Genomic DNA, 19401 nt, shown 5'->3' with positions numbered 1-19401 from the left:
TCTCACCTCTCGGAGCTGTTATACTCACCCAACAAGGCAAGTGTGAGAACTGGAGCTACTGCCTGTGAAACATGGAACAAAGTCCATGGGTTACAGGAGAGCTCAGGAAGTGATAGCTGTTGTTATTTACAGAGGTAGACACACCACCACTTATTCATCTTTTCATTATTTTAAGTGCTAGCAAGTAATAGGTGTAGACAGTGAAATCAGCTGTGTTTCAAATGCACTAAATGGGAGAACACTAGAGAAATGGTACTTTAGGGACAGAGCAGGGACCCTTAGGCAGTTCTGCTCTTTTATAATGGCTTCAGAAAGCTACCTGTCGGGACTTTTAGAAGACCCGTAATTACATTCACCTCCAACGCAGTGTGACTTCATCCTAGATTCCAGCAGCAAACACAGCCCCGGGGAGTGGGGATTGATGATCAAACACAGCATCCAGAAATCAGAGAGGAAAAGTTATACTGAACGTCATTTTGCTTACCTCCTGCCCAGACACTGGGTTCCATGGAGCACATTTTAGAAACCTCACTTTTAACTACTCCAAGGAATACGTCACGATAATGAATATAGCATATTAGACTGAGAGGGCCCTCAGGGATCACCCACTTATTACTCATTCAGTAATTTATGCATCCAGCATATATAGCTCAGGCTCCCAATGACTTAGCATCTATCAGGAGCCAGTATGGTACTAGTCGCCTCACATCTATAATCTCTGATCCTTCAGCCACCCGTCAAGAGAGGTGTTGTTGCTTCCATTTTACATTCAAAGAACTACAGTTCAGAGAGTCTAAGCAACCTGCCTGGGATGACGTCATTCACAAGTGTTGGGGAGCTGGTGTTGGAAGCCAGGCGCATCTGGGTGCAAAACACATAAACTCTCGCCACACCCCATTAAGGGCACTATATGCCAAAGGGATGTGCACTTTCTGTGCCCACTGACGAGTACAGTGACTTGGCAAGGGACCCCAGCTTGGGAAGAATGAGTGACATCTCAGGAGAGGTCATCCTTCCGGACCTGCCACTTGAAAGCTGTGTGACTTGGGGCAGCCCCTCAGTTGAGCCACCTTGGCCTTTAGAGTTTCAAAGGAAAGCGAACACACGCCATTCCCTATGCAATGGAAGCCAAAAGGTTCTTGGGAGCCTGCGGGAGGGGCTTGCATTCTTCCTGGTCTCTTTTTGCTCTGATGCATTCCCCTCAAGTAAAGTTAAGTGTAATCTTACTATTTCATATTGCTGTTCCTTCCATGGCACGTTGTCTCAGAGGAAAAATACACCTGTTTCTCCTTCTAAGTGATTCCCCTCGAAAGAGCATGTACATCAGATCTTATTTGAATGTGGCATAGAGTTGACAGAATATTTTCTGTCCCCCTGCTTCCTTATTAGAATGATTTGCCTTCCCACCCCCTGTCCTCAGCTCCTGGTTCCTGGCCTACATCTGAATCTACACATACCTGGTCCCTAATACACTCTCCTTCAGCACCATGAAGTCCCCTAAATGGGAAGATTCAGGGAGACCCCATCCTCTTCCTTGCAGCAAGAAAGACAGAGTGGTGAAGGCTGAGAGGGAGGCACGGACCAGCTCTCAGAGGGCCTCAGACTCTAAGCTAAGGCATCCAAGCTTTACCTAAAATAGCACAGAGCTGTTGGAAGGCTCTCACATAGTAGACAGCCTTCAGCAGCTTTAGAAAGTTCACTGCAGCTGTTAGAACCTGGATAGAGACTGTCTTACAACAATGCTGAAATGACATTATAACTGATATCTTATCCCTTTGAAACTGTCTAGGACACTGTGGAGCCTTCCTGGGTATAAAAGCCTTTTGTGTCCCCTGTCTCTTGTTTGTAGGAAAAACGCTTTCAGTCTCCTGAACCTTCCCTGAGTTCCAAAGAGCATATTCAGATAGTTCCTGATTAGAGTGAAGGAATGCAGAAACAAAGGAAAGGCATCAAGACACAGTAGTGCAGGGATGGGACAGGGTTCTGGCTCCTCCTGTGGGGATGCACAGAACAATCTGATATAGATCTCAGAGTTCTTCTACAGGAACAAAGAGCCCCACTGGGTGGAGGATGGTAACTTCAGGCTAAGCCCAAGCACATGAACCGCAGACTGGATGGAACCAGAAGGCTGGTGTTTGAGATTCCCAGACCACCACCCTGTTACCTCCCCACTGACCAATCAGAAGAAAGTCACAAACCCTGCAGCCCTCCCCCCAAATTTTGCCTATTAAAAAAAAAAACTCTTCCCCCCAAACTACGGGGAAGTTGGGGCTTTTTGATCATGAGCTGCCCATTCTCCTTGCTTGGCCCTTGCAATTCATCTTTCTCTGCTCCAAACTCCAGGGTTTCGGTTTGCTTACCCTCACTGTGGGGCAGACACAGGAACTTAGGATCAACCACAGCTTCATATCTCTGCAAACTAGGAGCACATGGTGCCTTGCAGTTACTATTAAACTGCAAGAAGAGCCTTCAAGTATCGCATAGACCATCAACCAAATGATAGTGTTAAATGCACAGCTGGGTTTGGGTTCAAGTTCCAGGTGGGATGGAGCTGTCCACGGTGAGCTTTCCTAAGCACTCCGCTTAGGAAATGGACTGTGGACTCTCATGAAGTGGGCTTATGTTGTAGTTGGAAGTCAGAGTTCTGATCTGCACATCTCTGCCTTCATTGCAACCCCAGTTCCTTTCCTCAGCAGCCTCCACTGTGCCCCACCACCCTCACTTCTCTCGCAGTCTTGGACCCTTCAGTCCATCTCGCCTAGGCCTTTGCAGACCCAAAAGCAGGCCCCTGTCTCCAGGTTTAACAAGGAAAGCCCATCAGAAAGGCTGGGACCAAAGTTTTATGGAGGCTCTGGGCCAAATGGCTTACCCAGAAATTCAACCAGCACGGCCCTCTATCCCCTGGGAGCTGCAAAATGCAAACAGCTCTGGTAAACGGGGGAGAGCAATTTCCCAAGCAGGAGACAGGAGCCTTTAACGAGCTGAAGTGAGCCTGCCCTTGTCCTCCATGGTTCTCCAGTCTGGCTAATTAGATTGCCGGCTGTAAGGAACTCTCTGATGGCTCAGAGACAGCAGAAGGGTTGAGGCTCAGAGGGCGGCAGTGGGATGGATGTGACAGTAATGAATAAGCCATAGGCTGGGAGCTCAGGCATCTGGGATGTTTTCTCTTCCTTTTCACCTTCTTCCTCTTCTTTCTTCCTCCAAGTCATGTCTCAAAGCCTACTACTGGCACAGTTTGAGATTTTTCAAAGAAGGAAGGAACAGGAAATGAAGCATGCAAATTTCCCTGGAGGAGGATGGGATAAACTCCCTCAATTATGTCATTCATTCATGCATTGTTTTTTTTTTTCATTGACCCATGCTATAGTTTGGGATATAGAGATATGACTTTAACATTTAAGAAAGAGAAGAAATTCAAGTACGTAAAGAATTACCAGATAGTTAGCAAAGTGACCCCAAGGAATTTGCAGATCGAGTGAAATAAGCAATGAGAGTAACAGGAGAAGGTAGATGGAAGAGAGGAACATTTGACTGGGTTTTAAACAATAGATTATTTTTTTACATTAAAACACAAGCAAAAATAGCAAGATAAGTGATAACTATAAAGGATAGAAAGGACATTTCAGAAAACCGGAATGATGTAAGCAAAGGTTAGATGTTTGGAAAAATACTGCAAACAAGGAATTACTAGTGGTTCATAATGCTGGAGATGTGAGGGCTGATCTGAAGGCCACCAGGAGCTGAGACCAGGGGCTGTCTCCATGTTCTCAGTGTTGTCAATGGGGAATGGGAGGTATGGCCCCTTTGCTCCTAGATCTGGCCACCATCTAAGGCTGGAGCTACTGGTGTGATTTTCAGAGAGGGGATCTGTTATGGACTAAATGTTTATATTCCTCCCTTAAACTCATATTTCTGCAGTCTTAACCCCCAGTGTGGCTGTATTTGGAGATGGGGTCTCTAAGGAAGTGAATAAGGTTGGCTGAAGTCATAAGAATGGGACCCTGATCCAATAGGACTAGTGCCCTATACGTCCTATAAGAAGAGACACCAGATAGCTGGCTCTCACCCTATCTCCATGTGCAACACCAAGGAAAGGCCACTTGAGGACCTGGCAAGAACATGCTTGTCTTCAAGCTGGAAAGATGTTCCTCACCAGAAGCCCAGCAAGTTGGAACCTGGATATGGGACTTCCAGCCACCTTGAGAATGGTGAGAAAATAAATTCCTGTTGTTTAAGCCACCCAGGCTATGGGATTTCATTATGGCAACCCAAGCAGGCTAAAATAGAGTCCCAGGAGCCTAGGAGATTGTCTTTGGTTTTGTCCCAACCTTTGCTCATGGGAGCACCCTTCAAGGGAAAATCATCTCCTTCTGTCTAAGATGGACCAGACTCTGAATACTGTGTTATTGTTCCCTGGCACTTCCTGCCTTTCTTTTAAGATGACTGCACATCCCCATCCTTTGCCACGAGATTCCTGTTGGAAGAGAATTCCTGTCTTTCTTTATGTCGGCCCTGGTCAGGTGACACAGTCTGGTTAATGGATTATGAGAGGAAACAATGTTTCCTTTGTGTCTGAGCAGAAGCTTTAGGAGCCATGCATGGTTCTAACATCCCTCATCACCCTCTGCCATGAGAAGAGCATGTTCGATGCAGGAGCTGCTTCATTAGCCCAGATCTCCAAATAAAGAAGATACACAGACCCAAGTCACAGCTGCTGCAGCCAACATGATGACTGCTGCCAATATAAAATGTGGGAGACACATGAACATTTATCGTTGTTGAAGTTCTTATTACAGTGTAGCAGGGAAAACACTGAGAACCCTCCCACCTCCTACTATTAGCACCAAACTGTCCATGGTCCCAATGATACACATCACACAGTTTCATGTTACTTTCTTTGTCTTCACATTTATTCTCTCACTCGCCCTCTTTTCCCCTCTTTCACCAGAAAGGGCTTTTTTCTTAATTTCAATACTCAGCTCAGGTGTCAGTTCCACGAGTTGATCTTCTCCAGGGCTGTAGATGGAGCGCATTGCTGACGGCTCTCATCCCCTGTGCATGGCTCCATCCCTGCATCCACCGAGGGGAACTGAAAGACTCTGCCTCTGCATCTCTCTCCCCAACTAGACTTTAGAGGGCAGGGATCTTGTCTAATTCATGACCCTCCACAATATCCGGCTAAGGGCTGACACATAGAGTGGTTTAAAGATTAGCTATCTCCATGCCTCAGATGTTTCCATCCCTGAAATCTTTGCCCTGGTGGATCCAGGCTATTCAGAAACTTATCAGACTCAAGGGTTCAGCTCTACATGGATGGAGAAAGAATGGCTGTGCCCAACATCATCACAGGAAGATCAGGGAGCAGATCCATAAACAGAAAGGAGGCAATCACAATCTCAAGGCTATGTATCAAAGTCATGAACAACTGCCTCATTGGCAAGAACATGGGCAGGTCCTCAACTGCACAGACATTGCCATGTCCTCAGCTCAGCAGGGCTGACTGACACGCTTTCTAGGTGCTTGTGTGGTGGCTAAGAGGAATAAGGGAGGAAAATGAGGACCAACTGGGCAAGTATGTGGTTCCTCCAGCCCATAGACCTCCTTGCTTCCATATTGGGAGCATGGACACACACATGCATACCTGTGTGCGCACACACCATACCCTCCCACACACGTGCATGCGCGCACACACATGTACACATACGTGCACACATATATGCACACACGTGTACATTTGTCACAAATCAGAAGGTTAACATTGACCGGGGAGAGAGGAAATAACCAAAAATTGCCATATTGAAACCAGCAGAGGTTGAGAAAATGTTGTGCCGACACACAATAGAGACTCAGCAAAGAGCGCTGTATATTTGGGATCTGATTTTAATTCATAATAATAATGAGATCCACAAAACAAGGCTATTTTAAAATAAATTGGATTGAAAGTTCTGTTTTAAAAATACTTGAGTGTTTTCCCTGTGTTGGTTGCTATGCTGGAGAATGAGAACACAGAGCTTAAATGACATAGTTACTGTCTTCAAGTGCCTCTGAGTCTAGTGAGAGAGACAATCCTCAAAACAAATAATTCCAACATTTGTTAGAACTGCTGTCATCGATGTTTCTGAAGGAAACAATAGAGGTACAAAGGGAGCCATCAATTTGAACTTGATAGACCAGGAAAGTTGGGGAAGAGATAATAAGAGGTGTGAGCTTTGAAAGATGAGTTAGTGCTCAATGGAGGATGTCAACACACGCACACACACACACACACCTCTACACACACACACAGGCTGATTTGTGACATAATATGCAGAGACTGTATTTGTAATGAATAAAAGTATCTCTAAATAAATGAATTTCTCTGGAGATGCAGAGAGATTATGCCAGAGAACATATCTGATATGTAACACTTGATTCAATATAATTGATTCATTAAACAAACAATATTCGCTGACATTTTCTGATTTCACACTCCTTATCCAATTTAATTTTCTCCTACGCATGGTATCAGTGGACAACAAGAGCTTCACTGTAACCCCATAGAACATGAATCTTCTATTCGTCTTTCAGCTTAATGATTCAACTTAGGATACATTGTAGTTTAATGGAAAAAGAAATGGACTTGATATTTGAAACACTTGGATCTCTGTCCTTTCCTGATTGTGTTTCACTGGGCAGTTACCTCAGTTGCCCATTTGTGAGTTGGGAAGAAAGGTAATATTATAAAATAAGTTACCGGCCACATGATAGGCAGTCGATACGATGGCATGAGTGACTTTGACCTTCCATATTAATAAAGCCTGCTAGGAATTGAATGACTTTTACTGTTGTCAGAAATCAAATCCACAAATTATTTGAAAGTTATGAAGAGTTACTGTTCTTTAAGAACATTCAGAACAGTCTGTCTAGACTTTGACAGTAAATTAATAATAAAATTTGAAGTATTGTATCCCATTTGGGTCTTAACAGCTTAGGATAATGGGTAAGAGCATTGACTTTTAAATACATTTTTGGTTGAATCTTGGATCTAGGGTTTTATAGCTGTATATTTTTGGTAAGTCATTTCACTTTTCTAGGGCTATTGGATCACATATCAAATTAAATATATAATAATAGATGAATAGGTTTATGGGAAGAACAAATTAGTGATTAGCTATTAGTGATTAAGCAGTTACTACATCCGTGTAGTTATCATAATTATATCAATTTTCCCCAACTGTTAGTAAAATGAGGCCCATATGTAAAGCTCACACCTTCATATAAGCAGTTCTGAACTCCATCCTGGGCAAGAGAGTCCTTGTCCAGGACTCCAGCCAATTTACCCACAACCTTCCCCAGTGAGCAAGGAGTCTTTACTCCACCATCCACCCATTCTCAAAGGGCCAAAGATCATTCAATTCCTTCCCCAAGTTGCCCAGAACCCCCTTCTAGAACTAGCATAGACTTCTTCTTTGGGTCCACGTGGCTGCAGGTTGATTGTGCCACTGGTGTGCACATCCTTTGACACGAGGGATGGTCAAGAGTTGACTTGGAGGAGAGTGTATTCAGGTCATGTGGGCTAGGAGGGTACATGGTGGGGGGAAAGAAGGAGGCTGGGCTGTGGTGTTGATGGTTCTCCTTAGCCCTCCAGGCCATGGTGAGCTTTTCTCAAGGCAGGAAGTTTGATATCAAAGAAATGTTATTTTTACTGAACAAATTTTTAGCTTGGTTTATAACTTTTAAATCTAGGTAGAGGGTATGTAGGCCCTCATTTTTAGATATTTCCAAAACCTAACAATATTAGGGGACATTGCTCTTTCCAATGAACTTGGAATATCTGCTTTGTGTCTTTCAATCCTGAGCCCCTTAGCCTTTATACCCTTATATTTCCCAACAGAGGGAGAGGAGAAGGGAGTTCAAGGAAATTATTGGCAGACAGCTGGAAGTATTCCTCAGATATTTTTAGATTACTTAAGTTTCTACAAGAATTGCTAAGACTTTGGTTATCTAAATGTCAAAATGGACCCTGCTAGAATGTCATCTTATCTTCATTATTGTGACTTCTTTATTACATATAGAAACACAATGGATTTAAGAACACTTAGAAATGAAATAAATTTTCTTTTGTGTTATGTAACCTCAAACAAAAATATTTTTTAAGAAGAGCCAAAAATTGTATAACATATCTCCTACTTTCATTATCAGATTTAACCTCCAGAACCTATGTATGACATTGTCACTTTCCTGCTCAAAAAATTTTTTGAAGGCTTTCCATGTCAAAAAGGTAAAGTCAAAATTATTGAACCTTCATATAAGACTTCATAACCTGGATTAATTTTCATTCATTTCACACAAAGCTTTAATCAGACCAAACTCTCATCCCCTCCCTAGTCCTGTCATTTTGCTTCAAGCTGCCTTATATTGTATTTGCACATACAAGTCAGTCTTTCTAGCACAAGGATTTTTGATCTGGTGTTCATGGATTTCCAATGGATCTATAGACAGAGGGCTTGTGAACTTGGATAAGAAATTTTTCACTCACACCACTGAAATTTATCATTTCCTTGTATTAGGAATTTAGCCTAATAAATTAGCACAGCAATAGTGTTAGCAATAACTTGTGATTTTGTCACTAACAGAGAGCATAGGTTTTTTTCCGTATCACATTACAGGTATTGAGGATATCCTGAAATATTGTTTATGTTAACCACTATTTTGAAAGTATGGTAGTTATTATACCACTGCTAGAGTATTGTGTTTAAAAAGATCTAGTAATTCATTAAGAAAGAGGCAATACATTACAATTTTTAAAATATTTTAAAATTCTATTTCAATATAATATTTTAAAACTATAATTGGTTCTCTTTATAAGTCTATGTGTTTGGTTTTATACATTTAAATATCATATCCAAGGGTGGGGTGAAGGGATAGTTAGGGAGGTTGGGATTGACAGGTATGCACTGCTGTATTTAAAATGGATAACCAGGGCTTCCCTGGTGGCGCAGTGGTTGAGAGTCCGCCTGCCGATGTAGGGGACACGGGTTCGTGCCCCAGTCCGGGAAGATCCCACATGCAGCAGAGCAGCTGGGCCCGTGAGCCATGGCCACTGAGCCTGTGCGTCCGGAGGCTGTGCTCCGCAACGGGAGAGGTCACAACAGTGAGAGGCCCACGTACCGCAAAAAAAAAAAAAAAGGATAACCAACAAGGACCTGCTGTATAGCACAGGGAACTCTGCTCAGTATTATGTAACAACCTAAATGGGAAAAGAATTTGAAAAAGGATAGATACTTGTATATGTATAACTGAATTACTTTGCTGTACACATGAAACTATCACCACATTGTTAATCAACTATACTCCAATATAAAATAAAAAGTTAAAAAAATAAAATAAAATATTGCACAAATGAACCTATCTACAAAACAGAAACAGACTCGGACATAGAGAGCAGACTTGTGATTGCCAAGGGGGAGGGGGGTGGGGGAGGGAAGGACTGCCAGTGTGGGATTAGCAGATGTAAACTATTCTGTATAGGATGGATAAACAACAAGGTTGTGCTGTATAGCACAGGACACTATATTCAATATCCTGTGATAAACCATAATAGAAAAGAATATAAAAAAAGAATGTCTGTATGTGTACAACTGAGTCACTTTGCTGTACAGCAGAGATGGGCACAACATTGTAAATCAACTATATACACTTCAATAAAAAAAATTTTAAATATTATATCATATTTTAAAACTTAAAAATCACTCATCTGTGATGGAATTTATAGTTTTTACTAGCCTGTTGAAGAAGAGGTCCATGTCATAAAAAGGTTAAGGAAAACCTGAGCTAGATTTCCCCCTTGTTTGCTCTTAGCCTATTCTTACTCATCCTTTAAAGACCCATTCAAATATGAGCCTTTCTCTGAGTCTTCCTGAACTTTCCATGGCAGACAAAAATCACTCTATTTCAATCCACAATATCATGGACTTACTTTTACTGTAGACATTTACAATGGGTTTAATGATCTAGTTCCCTGTCTGTCTCCTCAACTGGTCTGTGGCTTTTTCATCTCAATATTCTCGGTGACTAATATAGTTCCTGGTTATGGAGAATGTGCTCAACTTAATATTTCGTGACTCATCAAAATGAATGAATGGAAGATGTTTGACCATTTGGAAAAAATGATCTCGGTCCATTAACTTTCTGGAGTCAGAAGTGAGGATCAGGTAATTTTGTCAGCCTTTCTGTAGTTGTGACTCAGTGAAAGTGACATTTATTTGAGTATTCCACAAGTCCTTGATCCTCATGATCTGACACATAGCTGAAATGTTACGTGGGATGAAGGACTCAGTCATGTATGTTTTTTGAAGAGCCAGAGGACTGTCCTGTAGAAAAGGGATCCCCTCCATTGTGTGGCTTAGGTTAACACCCACAGCATGTCATAGGGTCTTAGCTACATTGGTGTGCATGTGGGTTGTTTTGTGTATGAGTGTGTCAGATCCATATTTATATCAATTTTTAGAGAAACATACATACATTATCCAGTATTTTACATACTAACATGTATGTGCATGTGAAAGGAGCAATTTATATTTAAAGAACAAAATTACAAAACTTTTAAGACATATTAGGTTACATTGAGTTGCAGCACGGTTGAATAACACATGGTATGTGGCTTTAAGTTACACTGTTTTATTTTGATAAGTCATATGTGATGGAGAAACATTTTGTTATATTATTGAATATTATAGGGTTACTTTAGGAATATGTCTTATTAACCTATTTTAGCTCCCTTATTCAGGCAGTCAGTTATGTCACAGCAGAATGCAGAGAAGAGAGGTGACAGATCTAGGTGAACAAATGATAATAGAAAAGATTTAGAATAATATCTGATTTGATCAGACATAACTTGTCATTCCCAGCCGATAAGTAGAGAGAAGCTGCCTGACCTGGAGAGAAGGGAAGGAACATAACATAAGAATGAGGTCAGAGGACTTGGTGGTTACCAAGGAGAGGGTAGACGAAGAATCTTCTAGAAAATAGGACTGAGAACTGACAGTAGAAGAGCAGTGCCTGAGGCCAGGAAGAGGGCTAGGCTATGGTTTTTCCTGGGGAGGAGATGGTGTGAGAAAGAATATCAGACCAAGATAATGAGGCAGAAAGTACTAGGTTAGTTTTACAGAATCCAAGTTTTACAGAATCCACTTACCCAGAGTATCCTGGGAAAATACAAAATCTTCCCCATGGGCCTGAAGGTGTTTCAGACAGGATCCAAGAATCGGCAGACTTCAGGGTCCTCACCAGGTGAGGACAAGGGCATGGCCATGTACGCCAGTGTGGAGAGAAGGCAATGACCAGTGACAAGGAAGATGAGACTTACCATCCACCCCTGTCCCCAGCACTATCAGTAGCTTAGGACGGCCACCTTATGTGCCCTAGGACTTAGAAAGAGGCCCAGGAAAAGGGTAGGCGAGCCACTAAATAGACCTAGATTATTTCCATTTCCTGGTAGAATGGGGGTTTGCTATGCTTAGTAAGTTCAGGTGTAGAAAGACTAAGTAATGACATTTGTTTTACTCTTGAGTTTTGGAACTTGCTATTTGACAATGTATCTAGAGAGGATATGTTTTTATTCTAATTGTCCTCTTATTTTGCTTCTGGGTATACCTTCCAAAACCAACTCTTTTAGTGTTATAATATAATTCTCTGTTTGAGTCTGTTTTTTTAAAAAGATCCTTTATCATCTCATTTTTTTCCATTTACATAGTTTGAATTAAATGATATATGAGATTCCTTTCAATTATAGCTTTCTAGGATCTTGATTCCATAAATCAGGATTTTATAATCTAAATGTATTATATCTTTCATAGAAACCAGGATATTCTAAAGATTCTTATAAACCTCAATCTTTAATTAAATTACTCTTAATTTCAACCAAAAAATAGACACACAGCATGTACATACCATTTAAAATAAAATCTTGGAGCAAAATGCAAACTCCATAGCATGGCTTGTATAATTGGGCCACCGTTATCTCTCCATCTCCTCTATTCCCCTCTCCTCACTCACTGGCCTTCCTGTTTTGTAAGCCCTGTGTTGGAGCTCTTGTTAGTACCACTGCCTGGAATGATCATCTCTGAGATCTCAGGACAGATATCACCAGTTCAGTGAGCCCACCAGATCATGCTAATGTATCCACCTGCCACCACTGTCTCTTTTTGACATGTTTCCTCCACGTCCAGGGCTGCCTTGGAGCTGTGTGGTCTGGGCATTACCGATGGCTCCGGCAGGAAGGAGGGAGCTGAATCCACAGATTCTTCCTGAGTGCTAGAGGACCGACATCTTCCTATTAGTAAAAGGAGCTACTGAGTAGACAAGCCTCTCATCACAGAGGGAGGGGTACTTTTCTTCTTGATTTTGTCGACCCAGAGGGGGCAGTTTTTCTGATGCAATATCATGAGAGTGGGTACATATTATCAAACATTTTCTTATTTGGTTTGCTTATTTTTCTGCTCATTTTTTACTTATTTATCACCTACTTTCATCCACTAGAATGTAAATTCCACGAGGATAATGACCTGACCGTGTCTCTTTCATCACTAGAATCCCAGATTTTAGAATATTGCATGGCATATATTAATGGTTCAACAGATATTTATTGGCTTAGTTAATAGGAAACCATCTCTATTCATAATTTAAAACAACATTAAATGGTGTTACATGCTGTGATTTTCTGAAAATTATGCACCGTTCTTATGCCTTCCATGCCTCCCTCAAGTGGACCTAATTCCTATTCCCCCAAATGTCCTGCATGTTTTGAACAACAATCCTTTATTCTTTGATTTGCTCTGAATATAATGCTCTTTCCGCCCCTAGCTATGCTTGAAGAAGTGCTGTCTTTCCTGAATAAATCTTGCATTTTCCAAATAAAGTTTTTAGTTGCTTTTTTTCTTTTTTTGTGTGTGGTACGCGGGCCTCTCACTGTTGTGGCCTCTCCCGTTGCGGAGCACAGGCTCCGGATGCGCAGGCTCAGCGGCCATGGCTCACGGGCCCAGCTGCTCAGCGGCATGTGGGATCTTCCTGAACCAGGGCACGAACCCGCGTCCCCTGCATTGGCAGGAGGACTCTCAACCACTGCGCCACCAGGGAAGCCTAACTTTAGTTTTTGCCCTGAGAAGTCTCCCTCCTCCCATCATTACCAGGAAGGTTGTTCAGTGCATGGGAAATTAGCAAAAAATCTAGCCCATGGTAGGTTCTTGACAAGGGCCTTCTTTTATATCTTGGAATCTTTGATCTACTGCTTTGATTTTTATCAGAGTTATTTATTTTACTTTGTCTACTTTTAGCAGAGTGTTTATTTTATTAAAGTATTTTAATCACATCCTTCTCCCCCTCCCCAACTCTAGAGTCAATTCATAGAGGAAAAGGATGACGTTTTACATCTTGGTATTATCCACAATGCATGTGTTAGAAAATACTGACTCATTTGTTTTTAAGTAAAAAATGCCAGCATCCGAGATGCTTTAGCAGTCCACCTCACAAAGGCATTCACACGTGGTGGAAGGGTGTTGGCGATCACCTGTGGGTCCATCATTAGGGTGGCAAGTAGGTGGAGGAGGATAGTTAGGCGGCAGTTAGATGTAGCAGACACACGTCAGGAAGGAGGGATATGAACAATAGAGTGCACGGCAAGAGAAGTTAGAGTGAGATATAAAAAATAATGTCACCTAAAGAAATTAAAATGCATGCCTACAAAACAACAATACACGCAGCATATGAAGACATACAGAGACAGACAGAAACCAGACTAGAGTTGTTGCTGATAGTGGGGGGTAGGAGAAATGGGAGTGAGGAATGGCGAGAAAGGAAAATAAATAACTAAATAGAAAAATAAATACACAGATGAAAATAAGAATGGATCTTTACATATATACACATGTCGATCTTAAGCCAGGAACTGAGAAGTCTGGTTAATTCACGGCTCTGCCTTTGTAATCCCCAAACACAAAGGAATAGTCAAAACAGAGAAACAAACAAAGGCAGCCTCTCCAGGAAGCATCCTCGCTATTTTTTTCTCTCCGACTCAGGCTGGGGGTAGGTGGCAGGGGAGGCGGAGGTCGGGGGGGTACCTCTTCTCTGAGCATTTAGTGGTCTGCTATTCCCTCTCATCGAGGAGCCTGTCTCATGAAATGTCAATCTTCTCTGTACCTGTTTGTGCAAACTTGGGCAGAAAGTGCCTGTTTTATTTTTCTAGCAACTTGCCAAGCCCTAGGTATGTATAGTAAGTGTTCAATATATATTTGTTAACTATGTTAATTACTGATGGAGAAAAACTAGGTGTACTGGATATAAGTTGATATAACACATCAATCATAGTCACTTCTGCTTGTTTTGTTCTCCAGATACATAGGTAGATAGATGATAGATAGATTTTATGTATTCTAAAAATTTTCTCCATTATCTTCAAAACAGCCATTAGAAAACTCCCTTCACTCTGACTTCTTCAAATAAGTCATACTTATGTGTCCTCCTTAAGTTTCATTTCAAGGAACTACACTATATCAAGTTCCTTTCCAAATTAACAATGGAATCTAAATGCCATTGTCTAAAGGCAGGTTGGACCTGATATTACAAGTATCAGAAGGATGAACAATGGAAACGTTTCACATACATAAGCACACCCCAAATGTACACATGAACTTGGAGTCCCTTATTTATCTTTTATTTCTCTAACTTGAGACTGTACCAAGCAGGACCACTTGAAAATATTTTTATCCCAAGGCTATTTCTGCAGATGTCAGGGCAGCCTTGCAACTTTAGTTGGATGCCCTGGCTGTAGAAGATAAGTTATCAAACAATTCAAAGGCAGTTAGGTCTCCTCCTATGTGCTTTTGTCTGCGGTAAATGTATTTGTCTCCACTGTTTAATCTGAAACCACTTATCAGTGAAACAGCAGCCGTCAAGTTGGGGCAATGGCTGATGAACAATGGTTTTATAAAAGGGCATGTTGACATTTCTGTTCTGTCCTAACTACACCCCTGAACTACAAGAAACACCTTCTCATATCCCAAAGACCTCTTGATGATGTCTCTCTAGAGCTGCATGTCCTTAGACAAATCAAATATTGTGTTTTACTGCACTCACCAAGACCGAGGATACTAAGAAAAAATCAAATAGAAACAGTGCCACCTCTGAACATGATGTTTATTTCAAATGTGCAGGTCCACTGACTGTCCTTCTATATTTAAAGAAGGATGTCTAGCAATTATAATAACTTGACTCAAGAATCAAATATTTAGGGCAGCAAAACCATGTCTATTTCAGGCTGTGCAGCTGACGTACATTCTTAGGCTATACAGGATAAACACAGTATTTCATTTCAAGTTCCTAAAAAGGGAAATGACCATGAGCAAAATGAAAAGGCTTTGTTTCTGCACATCACACACATTTGCAGCGAGCTGGAGTTTGGGCAGCTGAAGCAGGCCATTAATAAAGGTCTGACACAGCCTGTGACGGAGGGCATTTAAAAGGTTAACATATTTCAGTCTTTCACAGAGACATGAAGAAGTGTACATCGACAGAATTATTAATACATGAGTCGAGTCTGTCATTATTATCCTAATGGTTCTTATCAAAAACAGCAAGAGGCAGGCAAGAAATGGATAATTACAGGATGAGCATATAGGGAGATGGCTTTTTTTTTTTTCTCCTGTTCAAAAAGCTTTCCATCAACATAATGACCAAAGTATCTGGGAAGCGTTCTGAAGTGCATTAACCAGATGATGTGATTACTAAGTCACTTATTTAATTAGCTCTTTTCACCAAAGATTAGTAGAATCCAGACTCCCCCATCTCTCTGCCCGACCTACCCCCAAGTGGAAACTGTCCTCCTTCACTCCCAACAAACACTCATCTTCTTCTCTCCAGTTTGGCTGCGCCATTGCTCCAGTGACATTTCCCATCACTCCCTCAAAGGAAAATCTGTCTCACCATCTATCCGTCCATCTGCACTTCCATCAACCCAATCTCCTATATCTTTCCAAAATGCGTTTGAGTCGGCTGACAGCAAAGCATTCAATACAGTAAGATTTTTAAAAATCTACTGAAGGAAAAATGGCAGTAGGAGGAGAGAAGGGGGGGGGGAGAAAGAAAGAATGTTGGCGTATAGTCAGTATGCACGATGGATGTGGCGTGGTCCTGAAGGACTGCCAGAGGTGGTCCCCAACTTTTGATTTTTCCTCCTTCATAGCCAAAGCAAAGAAAAACTACGTACATAATCACGTACAGAATTAACTGTGTTCTTAAGGTAAAAGCTAACCCGTTGCTAAGGGGAAGCACAACTATTTTATTTTCTGAGCTCAAGTTGCTTCTCGGCCTAGGTCTTCATAAAGGGGGTACCACAGGATGCTGTAGATGTCATCCTGTACAGCATCCTCCGCTCCATCAACACGGTGGCACAGTTCTTATGGCTGTTTCTTCTAATATCCCTTGGTGCAGCCAGTGGCGTAACACCAATATGAAAACCGATGGAATTCCAAAATAATAGGGTCCCTTAGCACTCTTGATTATTGCAGTTTTAGCAATTATTGGAGTGTTTAACGACTTCTGGTTTAGTTATCCATAAAACTCAATTCCTTGGGACAAAGAACGGTGTTCTATTCACCCATGAATCTGCAGAGACTAACACAGTGCCTGGAACAATAAATATTTCTAAATGAATTAATTCTTATGTTGTAAATATAGGTTGTTTTTTACTTTTCAGAAAGGGCCCTCTCTCAGAGCAACCATAAAAAGTTGAGAACATGGCTTGAACTAACCAGAAGAGAAGCACTGAAGAAGTATTCTTCTCTTTGCTGTGTGTATTTATAGTGCGTGCTCATGCAAAGAGTATTGTGACAGTTAATTTTGTGTCACCTTGCCTGTCACAGTGCCCAGATATGTGGTCAAACATTACTCTGGATATTTCTGTGAAGATGTTTTTGGATGAGATTTATGTTTATATCTGCGGGCTTTAAGTAAAGCAGATTGCCCTCCGTAATGTGAGTGGGTCACACTCAATCAGTGGAGGGTCTGATAGAACAAAAGTATGGTCTCCTGGAGCAAGAGAGAATTCTCCAGCAGATTGCCTTAGTTTTTCATCTGCAACATTGGTATTTTCTGGTCCTATAGTAGACTGCCTTTGGATTTGAATTGCAACTCTTTCCCACTTCCAGCCTGCTGGCCTCTCCCATCAGATATTGAACTCTCCAAACCTCCATAATCTTGTGAGCCAATTACTTAAAATCTCTCTCTCTCTCTCCCCATATATTCAATATGTATGTGTGTGTGTGTGTATGTGTGTGTGTGTGTGTGTGTGTGTGTCTCCTATTGGTTCTGCTCCTTTGGAGAACCATGACTAATGCAAATGTCACCCACTCACTGGTCACCTGTGAGATGGCTGCGCTTCCAGTGTCCTCTCTTGCCCTGACACCTCCCAAGATTCATCCCAGTATTTACAAGTGCCTGCTACTGACTTCATAGCCTGTGACCTACCTGAGAGCCTCGTTTGGAAGTACAGCAAATCCATGGTAAAGAGGATGCCAACTGGGGAGGAAGCAAGGCCATGGAAAGCCCGAGCCGTGAAGGTATCGATAAGCAATTCATTCAGTTAAGCAGCAGCTGAATGAAGCCAGGCCTGAAGAGGCTTTGCAGCTGGGAAGATAAGGATGCGGGAGTGACCTTTAAGGAAAGAAACTAGGAACTGGATGGGAATCAGGGTGTCCCAGGGGATGTTAAAGCAGACAAGAGAGTAAAATCTAAGGGCTACACGGCTTTGGTTAAGAACATGAACACAAACAACACTCAGGAATCTGCCACAGTTCAGGTATGGAAGTCTCTCAGTGATGAGCTTTAGTTCTTACTACCTAGCAAAATGGGGGCTTGACATGGAAATCAAGCCTGTTTCTAGAAAATAAAGCTACATTTCTCGGAAACAAATTTTTTGTAACCTGAGATTTGTACCTGCTATAAAACTTAATGTTCTAAAGTAAACGATCACATATCTATTGATATTTAGATTACATATATTAAAATATTAATTTAGACACGGATAGTAAAATAACTTGCTTAGATATAACGATAAATGAGAAAGATATAAGGTTGCTTGACGATGATGTAGAATAAGCCATTAGCTTTGTGGTCATACAAAACTGGAGTTGAATCCCAGATTCACGGTTTGCTCAGGGAACTTTATTCAGTTACAAAAATCTCCTTAGTTTATATTTGTATCTGTAAAATGGGAGAAAATCTTTTGACAGACCTTGGAGGATTTTTGTCAGACAAAATTTGATTATAAATATACATCACTGAGTCCAGTTTCTAACCCAATAATTCTCCGTAGGTGGTACGCTTCCTTTATTCTGTCCCACGGTGTAAAATATGAATTAAAACACTTCTATTGGGGTGATAAAATGAGACATGATTAATTTTTCTTTTTTTCAAAACTTTCTGTAATGTCGCATCATTTTTCCACAGAAAAGAATGTGTTAGACAATTCTCAACCTCTGCGGCAGACCCTGCAGTCCACTGTGTAAACACTGAAGTGTGTCTGTGCATTTGGCTTTTGTCTCTGTCACTGCTGTGTCCACAGGAAGGGGAAGGGCTCAGTGGAGCCAGAGCACTTCCCTCACTTTCCTCCAGGTTAATCTCAGCCAGGCCGACTGATTGCAACACTTCGAAGCCTCTTGCTTTTCCGAGCCTTTGAGGCTCTTGCTGAACTGCTGTCCAAGGGCAAATTTTTTCTGTCAAACAGACCTGCAAGGTTGCTAGGCGCATACAAGGATAAAGAGAGATTCGAGTTACTCAACACTTGTTTTGCAAAGTCTGTTTAAAAAAAAATTGCATCATATCCCATTTGACGATTGTGCAACACAGGGTGGATACCTAAGCTGAAAGTTAAGTAAGTCTGAGCTCTGGGCACCTTTGCAATTTAGACATCCATTTATACCCAAGTGGAAAATAGCCAGCTGTTCTCAGTTTGAAAAATAATGTGTAGAAAGCCAATGAAAATAGACCCCAATGTTCCTTGAATGTATAAAATACACGTAGAAAATTTCCCATCCTCATTTTTTTTTTCAGGTACTAGCTGTATTACATTCATGTGATACATACAAATGAGATTAGTTCTTGATCTTAAGGAACTAAATTCCTCCTAACACTACTGGTTCACTCAGGGTTGTCTTTTAGTACAAAGAGTACCATGGAATTGCCTACTCTAAGTTCAAATCTCGGTGCTGCCCCTTACTAGTTAGGTGACCTTGGTGAAATGCCCTAATCTCTCTGAGTGGGATTTGCTTCATCTTGAAGCTGTGGGTGATAATATTTAAGTCAGAAATTAATGGAGAATAGCTGTAAAGTGCTGGGGCTACAGCCTGGCAAACAATGGGGATCAATACA

Source organism: Orcinus orca, chromosome 13, assembly GCF_937001465.1.
Source record: "Orcinus orca chromosome 13, mOrcOrc1.1, whole genome shotgun sequence".
Lineage (NCBI taxonomy): Eukaryota > Metazoa > Chordata > Mammalia > Artiodactyla > Delphinidae > Orcinus > Orcinus orca.
The sequence above is the reverse complement of the archived record's forward strand: the minus strand, read 5'-3'. Positions refer to the sequence as shown.